Source organism: Myotis brandtii, unplaced genomic scaffold, assembly GCF_000412655.1.
Source record: "Myotis brandtii unplaced genomic scaffold, ASM41265v1 scaffold134, whole genome shotgun sequence".
Lineage (NCBI taxonomy): Eukaryota > Metazoa > Chordata > Mammalia > Chiroptera > Vespertilionidae > Myotis > Myotis brandtii.
In genome coordinates this window covers 1,984,549-1,996,312 of record NW_005354756.1, presented here as the reverse complement: position 1 = coordinate 1,996,312, position 11,764 = coordinate 1,984,549, and the positions used below count along the sequence as shown (strand labels likewise).

The 11,764-nt window shown below is 42.1% G+C and overlaps 1 long non-coding RNA gene across 1 annotated transcript; it reads right to left on the bottom strand.

Moving 5' to 3' along the window:
* Positions 1-697: 697 nt before the first annotated feature.
* LOC106725078 lies at positions 698-11,148 on the bottom strand. Its single transcript, XR_001360954.1, has 3 exons — positions 11,079-11,148; positions 5,855-5,967; positions 698-1,089 (listed from the first exon to the last, which is right to left on the bottom strand). It is a non-coding gene; the product is annotated as an uncharacterized LOC106725078 (long non-coding RNA).
* Positions 11,149-11,764: the final 616 nt, after the last annotated feature.

Sequence of the window (11,764 nt, the reverse complement as noted above, 5' to 3'; positions counted from 1 at the left end):
ACATTATTAACTTTGTTTAATAACAACCCAAACTGTCCCTATAATTATGCAGCTCTCACTAACTTACATTTTAAAATGCTTTCTAACATAGAATTACAGCTGGGAACTGAGTCTTGCCTGAGTATCACAGCAGGACAGTGTCATGCACTTGCATACGGTCCATCGTATGGGTGACAACAGAAGAAAAGTTGCTCTGAACAGAGAGCAATGGCTCTAAAGCACAATTTCTAGCCTCATTGTGCAGATCTTTTTTTTTCTGGGGGCATTTGGTGATAAGGCAGAGAGCATGGCTTCAAGAGGCTGCCCACTGACCTTCTTTGGGAAGGAGTTGGAATGATGTTGCTGTCCACATTCAACAAGAAAGCACATACTGGCATCTCCTCTTATGTGTATACCTAAAGATCGGGTGTCTGCACTGGGGCTTTGGATCAGAGATAGTCTTCAACGTTGGATGGTGAGGTCCCTTCTATAATGGCACTGATTGTTCACCCTGACTGCATTGAAGAGTCACACCTGAGCTTTTTTTTTTTTTAATATATTTTAATGATTTTTTACAGAGAGAAAGGGAGGGGGATAGAGAGTTAGAAACATCAATGAGAGAGAAACATCGACCAGCTGCCTCCTGCACACCTCCTACTGGGGATGTGCCCACAACCAAGGTACATGCCCTTGACCGGAATCCAACCTGGGACCTTTCAGTCCACAGGCCGATGCTCTATCCACTGAGCAAAACTGGTTAGGGCCACACCTGAGCTTTTAAGAAATAACAACATACAGCCACACCCTCCAGAGATGCTGATTTAATTGCTTTAGGTGAGTCTAAGAGGTGGTATTTCTTAAAAGCTCCCTTGGTGATTTGAATGTGCAACCAGGAGGCCAACCGCAGGTCTGTAATCCTTGAGCAACACTGCAGGAGTGCCCGTTCTGGAGAGAGCCGGATCCCAGGCATCGGGGCTGAGACCTGGGGACTGGAGCTAGTGCCAGCCCCCGGAAAACTCACAGCCCTGCGAGAGCGTCACAGCTGCAGGAGCACGTCCCGGGTAGAACAGGTGTACACGCTGGGGTCTGACAGCGCTAGAGGTGTGGACCCTTAGGAAGATCCAGGAAAAAACGAAAGAAAAGATTTAGGAGTCTGAAATATGAAACATATGAGGCAAAAGTCAAAAGTTAGATTTGTTTAGCCTGGCGAAGTAGAGTTAGGAGAAAAAGAGTTAGTAGGAACAAAGTTAATTTTACAACCATCCTTAAGTATATACATATATCCCCCCACGAAGAAAAACCCAGTATACAAAAAATTCCAAATGTGTGGAACAGACACAGGAGAAGGTAATTACTTACACCTACACTGTTTACACACACACACACACACACACACACACACATTAATTACAGGCAGATGTTTACATAGTGTTTATCATGCATGTTTATCATGCATGGGATGTCATTCTAAGCTCTGTGCAGAGCTGTGCATACATTCATTCACAAAGCCCTTATAAAAATCCTACAAGACAGATACAAATATTATTCTTTTAGGATAAGGAATCTGAGGCACTCAAGGATTAAGTAATTTGGCTTAGTTATTTTATGGATCTGAAATTTAAATCAAGAAGACTGGTTGCAGAGTCCCTGGTCTTAACCATTGCTTTGTACCATATGTATATACATATGTATATATGTGAGTTATGTATGTATGTGCATACATATATATGTTATAATGCTCTACGCGAATATAGGTATATCTATCTAGATATATGCAAATCTACATAATACATAGGTAGATATGGATTGCTATGTGTGAGCACACATACAGATATTCCTATAGATGTGTAGGTAATGTTTTAAAGAACATATATACACATTTTGCTTTACAAAAAGATGCACAGTTTCCATTAAATAATAAACATAGTTATTTAAATGATAATTTATAATATTGGGACTCACAAATGAGTAAGCAAACATTTTAAAGAGAAAAATACTTCATTTATCATGTGACAACCCGTTACAAATCCTTTGCAGTGAAAGTTTTTTGAGACAGATGAAAGGGAAGTCACAAGCAGTTGAATGGAAAGTCTTATGCATTTGTTCTGGGTTACTTTATCATGTGATGGATAAATTCGGTGAAAAATGCATTCTTTCCGGGATTTTCCCACTAAACAAGAAACAAACATCAAAGGCTGACTTTTAAACGTTAAGGCTCTGTTAGTGACTCAATGTCTCCTTGTTCTCTAATTGGCGGTAAGGGAGTGGGGGAGTGGATCGGGGGGATGGCAGGATCCAGCCTGCACTTTATCAGGTCCATTAAGACCAGAGTGTGGTGAAGGCCTGAGGTGGGGCAGAAGCTGGGTGGAGGGGGGAAAGGGAGGGCAACAGGGGACATCTATAATAATGTCAACAATAAAAAATAAACTAAAAAAAGCTTGTGGCTGTTTTCAGATCTTAGCTATTGTAAATAACGGTGAAGGCCTGGAATGGGGTGGGGTCTGGATGGAGTGGGGGAAAGGGAGGGAACTAGATGGGGGATATCTATAATACTGTCAACAATCAATAAATAAGTTAATAAATACACAATTTACACTGATAAAAAAAAGCTTGTGTGAGGTTTGGTTTGGTTGGTTTGCTTGTTGCTTTTTTTAATTGAACTCGGCAAGGTGTGTAAAGTAGTTGAAATATCATTTTAAAAATTTGACTTAAAATTTTATTGGAAATAATGTCTGGGTTTATTGCAATGGTTCCACCCAGCTTCTGCCCCATCTCAGGCCTTCACCACACTCGTGTCTTAATGGACCTGTTCAAGTGCAGGCAGGATCCTGCTATTCTCCCAATCTGCTCCCCTAATCCCTTACCACCAATTAGTCAATTAGCGAAAAACATATACGTGGTAATCTATGTATATAAAAGGCTAAGTGACCGGCCGACTGACCAACCCGCTGGTAGGTATGACACGCACTGACCACCAGGGGGCAGATGCTCAACACAGGAGCTGCTGAGTGACAGCAACTTTGCAGAGTGCCTTCTTGCACTCCAGGACCCTTCGGGGGATGTTGGACTGCCGGTTTTGGCCCAATCCCTGCAGGCCAGGCCGAGGGACCCCCACCTGCCAGAGGGACCCCCCTCACTCTGCAGATGCCCTTTGAGCCCTGGCGCTGCCCTAAGTGCTGCCAGCCAGGGAGGGGCCACGGGAGGTTGGCTCCAAGATGTGTCCAGCCCGTCTCACCCAGTCCCGCCCCACTGGCCAACTTCTAATTAATTTCCTTTCCATGTGCACGAATCTGTGCACTGGGCCTCTAGTAATTAAAATAAAATTTGGAAATCTTCCTAATTGGATTGAAATTTTTTTGTATCTATCATTTGATAACTATAATGTGACCATAATAGAAAATTAATCCAAAATAAACTCACAACACAATTGGTTAATTTAATTAACTAGTACTGAGTTAAAGACTATGTAGTAATAATGAACACATAAACTGAGGAGAGTGAAAGTCTGAGAAGCTTGATAATGATGAATAAGTAGGAAGGGTGATATCAGTTACATTGGCCTTTGTTTTCATTGTACTCCAGTTGTCGATAGTTAATGACACATTTGAGTAGCAAAGATAAGAGACAAAGATGCTTTATAAAATACTGCTGATGAAACTCTTGTAAAAGGGCAGCTGCTCAACTTGGTTGATGCCTGTTAAAGACTAAATTAGTCTATCTTTTTAAAAAACAGAAGCCCTGCGGAGTCATTCTTTCCCTACGCTCACATTCCCTTTGTCTCTAGCAGGATGTGTGGTATGAATGTGAATGAACTTTTCAGACTTAGTTATGAAGTGATTCATGGAGCATCACTAAGCATTGCTGTCCTCTCTGGTAGCTGAATGTCCTGGGCTCTGTGTCCCATGCCCCATCCAGTCACCCCTGCCACTAAGGTCTCTGGGGAACAGGGCACATTCTCCCCCTGCAGCTTGCACCCTGCCTGTTCTCAGCTAAGGTTCTGCTCTAAACCCTTCCCTGTTTCCTAACCCTGGTGAGGGGGGCTGTAGTTCTAGGACCTCTACTTTTATCGTTCTGGACAAACACCTAAAGAAGGTACAGCTCCACCACCCATCCACGCCCCCTCCTCCTGGACTGCCCATATCTTCTCCTCAGTGGCAACCTTCCAAGCAGGAGGTACCATTAGATCATACCAACCCCAGGAGAAAAATAAATCAGTCAGCAATAGGAGAAATGAACCAGCAAACTTCTCAAAGACAGAACTTGTCTTATTCATATTCACATTTCCAGAGCTGCCCACAGTGCCTCGCAGTCACAGGTATCCAATAAATATTGGTTGCACTGAACTTGAACTTCTCTCCCCTCTCCCAACTTCATCCTCAAAATCAGTGGCTCCATTGTGGGTTCTTATGAAGCTATCATAAAATATTTTACTTATAATGCCTAATGTGAGATTTGTTCCAGATTAACAAAATTTCCAAAATTTAGATGCCTTAACTTAAAAATTGTTTTTAAAGAAGTAAGATGTAATTTGGGATATAAGGTATGACAGAAAAAAAAAAAAAAAAAAAAAAAAAAAAAAAGAGAGTTAGACTATATGTATTAGTAAAAAACTGGCAGTTTCCAAGATACCCTTCAATAGTTAAATGGATAAATAAATTGTGGTATATTTATGCAGTAGAGTATGATACAGCAACAATAATGAACAGGCTACAATTACACACAAAATATGAGTGAATCTCATAAATATAATGTTTGGAGAATAAAACCGGATTGTGAGTACAGTATATAAGTTCATTTATATAAAGAACAAAACAGGCTAAATTAATCTATGCAATTAGAAGTCATAATAGTGATTGTCCTTCAGGCAGATGTTCTCAGGCATAATTTGGTGCCCAGGGGATAGTTGGCAATTTCTGGAGAGTAATTTTGTCACAAGGGTAGAGGCCAGGGTGCTGCTAAATATCCCACAATGCACAGGACATACCTCCCTACCTGCTTTCTCCCCCCCCCCCCCCCCCCCAACACACACACAGTAAAATGCAGGAGGTATTAGTCTGAGGCAAACGAGACTAGTCATCCTAGATGCAAAAGAAATAATATCCAGTAGGGGGCACATGGAGACTCAGAAGAGAAGGAATTATTGACAGTGAGAGGTCAGAAGAAAGGCCTTACTTTACATTAGCCTAGTTACGTATTTGGATGGTTATTAGTCTCTTCCAGGTGGCAAGTAATTGGCCTATCGCTCCACGAAGGTTGTTGAATTCAAAGGTAGAACCAGTTGTAATTGGTTCTTTTTCTGGGAGAGAAGGGCACTAGTACCAAATTCATATGTTTGTTTATTTAAGGTCATTTGTCTATGTAGATACAAATGCCATCAGCTGCAATTCCCTATGATCTTGTTTGATAAGACTGGAATTGTCCACAAGTTTTTATCATGATGATCTGATGGATGTTAGGGATAATCTAAGGATAGTGTTAGAATGAGTATGTTCTGATCTAACAATTAGAATAAAAAGGAAGGAAAAGAGAAAAAGGGCCATTATGGGTGGACAATAACCAGAGTTCTGGGGGCAGGAATGGTGATAAGCAAGTAGATGAATAACAAAGCAGGAATTAGTCGGGATCTTGGTCCTGTGCTTGGGTAGCGGCTGTCCACTATCCTAAATTATCTGTGTTTTCCAAAGATCTTGGTGCAGCTATCTACTTGCGAAGAGTAGCTGCTACTAGCTGATCTCTGAGAAGCCTATATTTGAGGTCTCATATTGGAACAGCCTGACAACTGTGTGGAATTCTGAATTACTTCTTTAGTTGTGAAACATGAACCCAAGGATTAACTCCCTGGAGTTTTCACTACCGTGTTTGTTGTTAACAGTACCTGATAAGCTCCTTTCCAATGACGTTCAAGAGTAGCTGTCTTGTCCAGTAGATGAAATCTGGTTTAAGATCAGGAGGCTGAGGCTGTTTAAGATGTGGGAAGGCAGCCTTAACCTGTTGATGATAGGATTGAGTACATGAGTCCCTTGCAATATTTTGCCATCTCTGCATGTAGCAGGGCAGAATATCAGAGGTGAGACCCCTATGCACAGGTCTTCCAGTTACCAGATGATAGGGGGATAAGTGATGTGTCCTTGAGGGAGTGGACTGTGTGGCCATAATCTTCTATCATTTCATCTTTTCTCTGTGTGCATGATTGAATTACAGTCTCATCCAATTTTATTGGAAATGTTTTGGGTGTGGCTTTTAGTGAACTAACTTCGGGGCCTCTCAGGGTTTCAACTCTCTAGCTCCCTCTGTATTCAGGGTCTACCACAAATGGCATATTGTTTCCATCTTCTTACCATTCTCCCCAAGGGACCAAGAATGATTCAGTCCTGGATCTTTGGGAGCACTAACATAGTCTTTTATCAGCTACTCGCATTTATTCCAAATGATTCTCTTGCTCTCCTGGGAGACACAGTGCGTCTTTTTTTCTTCCTACAGAGCAGAAGCTTCCTCCACATTATATTCCCTTTCTTCCCCAGCTTTAGATTTCTATCTTCCAGTGGGGTCCACTTTTCTGTCTTCTGGAGCCATGAGCCTCTTGGCTCTGTCTTAAAGGTAGTGGTGGTCACGGATTGCTGGGAGGAGAAATATCCTCAGTGAACTGTCAATATCATTGCAACCAGCATAGAGAATCTTCAGCTCTCAAAGGAACGTTAAAATTTAGGAAAATTCAGGTCACCTGATGGAACAAATATCCATGTGAATATTCAGCATGTGTGAAAGCTTCTGAACATCTGTGAATTGTAGATGTTGGTGGATGAGCATTTTCTCTGGCATCTTCCTCCATTCGATATTTGTCCAGCACTTCCTTTGTGCTAGGCTCTGTCCAAGGCACTTGGAGATACCAGTGAACAAAACAAAGATCTCTGCCCTCACGCAGATGTCATGCTAGTGGGGGAAGATAAGCAATAAGCACTAAGCAGAATAAGAAAGTGAATCGTGTGTTAAAGGGTGACGAGTGCTATGGAAGAAAGAAAACGCAGAGCAGGGCAGGGAGGATCAGGCGCCCAGGGAAAAGGGCAGGTTCATGTGTCTCCTTGTCTTTGATGATGCCTGATTTCAATAGCAACCTTCTTGCTAAGCCTCAGTGAATGAGACCAATGCAATTAAACCTTCCCTCGGGGTTTGAGGATTGTTATGAAGGAGATGCACACGCACACACAGGCCTCTGGCTAAGTTTCTGAGTATTACTGCTAATTTTATTAATCCTCAGTACAGCTGCAGGCTGAGTCAGCTGCCACACATCTCAACTGGTTCCGGATTTAGAGAAGCACCGTATCTGATTTGGCTATAGAGGTTTTTAACCAAATCTGGGCTTTACTGTAGGGACATGATTCTCAGAAAAAAAAAATTTTTTTTTGGAAAAAATGGTAAGAGTCACAAATCAACACTCTGTAAGTCAGTAATCACATATACTTCTGTAAAATGATATTGTTATTATCAGTGTCTCATGAGCATCAGGATCCTTTATTGGATACCCTCATCGGTGAATGACAGGATTCTATTATTGCTTCTACATTGTCCTTCCAAGGTAGAATCGACTTCACTAAAGAAAGCAGCAAAGCTTTTTAAAAACCAATATTGAACAGGGAACCTAGAGCTGTATGATAAAATAGTAATTCTCCTAAAGGATATCTTGGAGAAAAATACTGTATTTACCGGAAACAATAAGTTATTTTCTCTGCATTTCTAATTCTATTTGGGCCAGAATGGTCTGTTTCGCCAACTCAAGACACACATAATGGTCACACTAGAATGAAGTCTGCATGAGGGCAGAGATCTTGGTTTTGGTTGCTTTGTTTTGCTTTTTAAATTAATCACTGCCCAAGTGCAGAAAAATCCAGCATTTCCATTTTTAAGCCTCCCACTCACCTTGAGTCGTCCAGAAGGATGAGAATGTTCTTGGTCCAATGAGGTCCACCCTGTATCCTTATACGGCAAGCAGAGTGGATGTGCCCTGTGGTCCTCTACCTCCTGCTGTCTCATGGTGGGGTTGCTGTGGACTGGCCGTGTGTGGCTTTATTTGTACAAGCTTTTATGTGAATATAAGTTTTCATTTCTCTAGAATAAATGCCCAGGGTGCTATTGCTGGGTTGGATAAACAGGTCTGCTTTTAGTTTTAGAAGAAAGAGCCAAATTATTTTCCAGAGTGATTTCACCATTTTCATTCCCGCCAGTAATGAGTAAGTGACATCGTTTCCGTCTCCTCACCAGCATTTGGTGTTGTCACCATTTTTTACCTTATCCATTTTGATAAGTGTAGAGTGACATCTCATTATACTTCTAATTTACATTTCCCTAATGGCTAATGATGTTGAGTGTCTTTCCATGTGTTCATTTGCCAGTTGTATATGCTTTTCAGTGAAATATCTCTTCATGCCTTTGGCCCATTTTCTGGTAGGATTGTTTGGTTTTTACTGTTGAGTGTTGAGAGTTCTTTTTTTCTAAATACGAATCCTTTGTCAGATAGGTTATTTGATAATATTTCCCCCAGTATATCGCTTGGTTTTTCACCCTCCTAATAGGTTTTTTTATAGAATAATCTTTAAAAATTTTGATGAGGTCCCATTTATAAATTTTTCCTTTCATCTACTTACTTTTTCATTCAACAAATAATTATTGTTTGTCTACAATTTATAAAGATAATGTTCTAGGCACCCACAGGAATCAAAGCTGTGACCTTGCCCAAATCACTGAACTATTCTGTATTTATTTGTCTTCCTTTTAAAATGTCTACTGAGATGATGCCAACATCAAGGCACTTCCAATCTAGTTGGGGATACTGGAGATAGAGCCAAGTAACTAATATTACATAACAAGTGCTAAGTGCCATGGAAGAGGTAGAGATACATTTTATAAAAAGAAAATCGATTTTGGATGATAGGGAAGCAGTAGGTGGTTTCACCACTTCTATGCCAGAGAATGCCACAAAATGGTATAGAAACTTTCTTTGTAAACACATTTTTTTTCCAGGTTAAAATGATAATTTTTAGATAGCTAACATTAAATCTTATTCTGTGCAAAGCAATGCCACAGACATTGTATTAATTAATAACAATCTTGCAGGTTAGTAGAGAGGACTGCACCATATATTTCATTTAGGGTATCTAGGATTCAATGAAGTTAAGGAACTTGCCCAAGGTCATACACATAGGAAGTAGTAAGGTCACACCAGCCCTCCGGTCTTGTGATTAATGTTCTTTTAATTCTACCCAGAGTCCTCCTGAGACATGTCCTTTTCCTGCCAGTATAAACTCATCAATCTTCTGGATAAGAAATGGACTGCCTGATTCACATTTTAAAAGAATACACCACACATTTCTTTGGTGTACAAAAGCCAATGAGCTCTTCTTGATAAAGGAAGAATCCATTAAAACTCTTATAGTGGTCAAGACCATGCAACAAATAGAAAATGAGCTCTGCCTGTGAATCACAAGGGACAAAAGAAGGGATGGCCCTGACCGGTTTGGCTCAGTGGATGGAGTGTCAGCCTGCGGACTGAAGGGTCCCAGGTTCGATTCCGGTCAAGGGCATGTACCTTGGTTGCGGGCACATCCCCAATAAGGGGTGTGCAGGAGGCAGCTGATCGATGTTTCTCTCTCATCAATGTTTCTAACTCTCTATTCCTCTCCCTTCCTCTCTGTAAAAAAATCAATAAAATATATTTTTTTAAAAAGAAGGGATGGATATTGCTGGAATTCAGTAAAATTTTGCTGGGTGACAGCTCAGGATGGAGTAATCAAGGAAATAGCATTTTAGGTCCTTTACTTGCTGGCTCACTGTGACCCAAGTCATCTTCCAATGCCCAATCTTTCATGGGGAATGATTTTTAAAGCATCACTAATAGCTCTGGTGAAGAATTGAAGTTGTATTTGTTTCTGGCCTAAAGGACTACAAATAGGGAACTGGGGTTCTTTCCCATTCATAATATGTCTGGGTTTCCATCTATACTTTCTTTCTGTATTATTTATGACCTTGCCCACATCTCTGAACTATTCTGTATTTGTCTTTCTTTTAAAATGTTTATAACTTAGGCAAAACTTTAGGACCTTGTAAAGAGGCGAATTTATATATTAGGTCCGTTTTACAAACTCCTGCATGATGTCAAATAACCTTTGAACCCAGCCCTCATTCTTGTCATGATGCAGACACTGCTGGGCCACACGTGGAGTGATCCTTTCACATTCTACATTCAAACCTGTACCCTGATGGCCTGGAATCGAGCTGCAGAAGCACAGGTCTTCACAATGTCTGCAATGAATACGAGTGTTTACCTGTGGCTTACTGTTGACCAGCAGGAGGCACCTGCAGGAAAGCATTCATGAACTACCTGCAGACATTTGTGTAGATATATTCCCACTGCTGAGTTCACCTCATGGTCCTTGTTCACCCACAAACAATCAGAAGACCCAAGTCCTAGACAGCTCAAGGGGTAGAGCACGACTGAAGCAAGGCAAATGAGTTTTTCTGGGCCATTTAATATGCACTCTGGGAAAGAGAAAACTCGCCTCAGTCTTGGATCCTGACCCCTGAAGGGAAGATAAACCTGGACCCGGTGTCATCATGTGTAAATCAGCTTAACAATGACGTCCCTAGAGTAGAGGACAGCAGAGAAGAGAGGAGGACGAGGGAGCGAGAAGAGAAGGGAGAAAGCAGGTGGGAGTAGGGAGGCGGAGATTTGAGATACTTGGGACCTCACTTGAACCCCTGATCCACATGTGCCTGAAGTTAGACCTAGCATTTTGTATAACAAAAGGTAAAAATAAGGACATTAGACAAATACATTTCCTCCTTTCTCTAGGAGACTACACAGAACATAATATAGTAATGGTTGCCTCCAGGGAGAGGAATTGAGAGGCTGGGAGACAAGGGTGGGGACTGTGTACCCACTCACACGTTTTAAATTTCGTACCACGCAAATGCTAATCAAGCATAGATAAATAATATTACATAAATAATATAGAAACAAAATACAAACTTCCACTTTAACCAGTTTGTAGATAATAAAATCCCTTTGAGAGAGGAAACCAGATCTTTAGAGAAATCAACTTCTTTACCTTCCAAGTTCCCATCTTAAAGGTGGTTTTTTGTTTGTTTCTGTTGTGGACAGATCAACAAACGAGCAAGCCATCCATTTCTGTGGCGCAAATTTACACAGAGAACAGCCTCAATCCACCGTCATGTTGAAGATCCAGGGTTTTAGGAATCAACAATGTAGCTCCACAATCGTTTTATTCTGATGGCGTGACTCCCGTCCTGCAGTTAAAATTCTGACAATGTGTTTGCAGAGCCCAGAGTTGGCCCTGAGGCAGTCCGTCTTAGGAAGATTCCAGGCCTTGTGCCTGATGGAGGCAAACGCGCCCTGAAGTCCTGGCCTGGAGCGGAACCTCCCAACTCCCAGCGGCTCTCCCAGGACCTGAGCTCCCCTCCGTCCAGGGCCCGGGCGCGCCCCTCATCCGCAGCAATCTTGGGGCGTCCTTCTGCCAACGCGGGCTCCCTAACCGGCGGTGCGACAGCGATGGGACTTCGGGGAGTTGGGGCGCACCGCGGCCCGGGACAGCTCTCCAAGCCCAGAGCGTCGCTAGCACAGTGAATTCGAGAGAATGAAAGGAGTCCGGATCGGGGGTGGGTCGGCCCGGTGACTAAATAGCCAGGACAGGCTGTGGACTGAGCGAGAGTCGTCCCCGGAGAAGGGCCACGCCGCGTCTGGTGAAGCGCGGGCGGGAGGGCGCCCTTGGGAGGG